Genomic DNA, 396 nt, shown 5'->3' on the forward strand with positions numbered 1-396 from the left:
ATTGTCCCTTGGTAAAGATTCCTTGTGACACTAAGAATCCATCATTGATTCCACCGGGCCTCTGGTGGTTTCTTCATGGAGTTTTGGAGTCTCTCTTGTCTTTCCAGCACCTCCCTGCAGAACAGCACATGAAAACATCCCTGCCTTCGTATCAGCACATCCTGAAAAACCTGGGTTTTCATTCTATAACATTACTGATAAAAACAGATTAGGAGATGCAGATGCAAAAATACCACTTTTTCCTGACCATTTTCCTGTGTATCTACCACTGCACACTGGTGTAATAAGCACAGTGGTGAGGTGACACTTCAGTCTGATTCATCAGCTTGAGTGACTCAGTAAATCAAAGCTTTAGAGAAAAACGCCATCCCTGTTCTCAGCTGGCCATTAATTTTC

This window comes from Corapipo altera, unplaced genomic scaffold (genome assembly GCF_003945725.1).
Source record: "Corapipo altera isolate COAL_440 unplaced genomic scaffold, ASM394572v1 214, whole genome shotgun sequence".
Lineage (NCBI taxonomy): Eukaryota > Metazoa > Chordata > Aves > Passeriformes > Pipridae > Corapipo > Corapipo altera.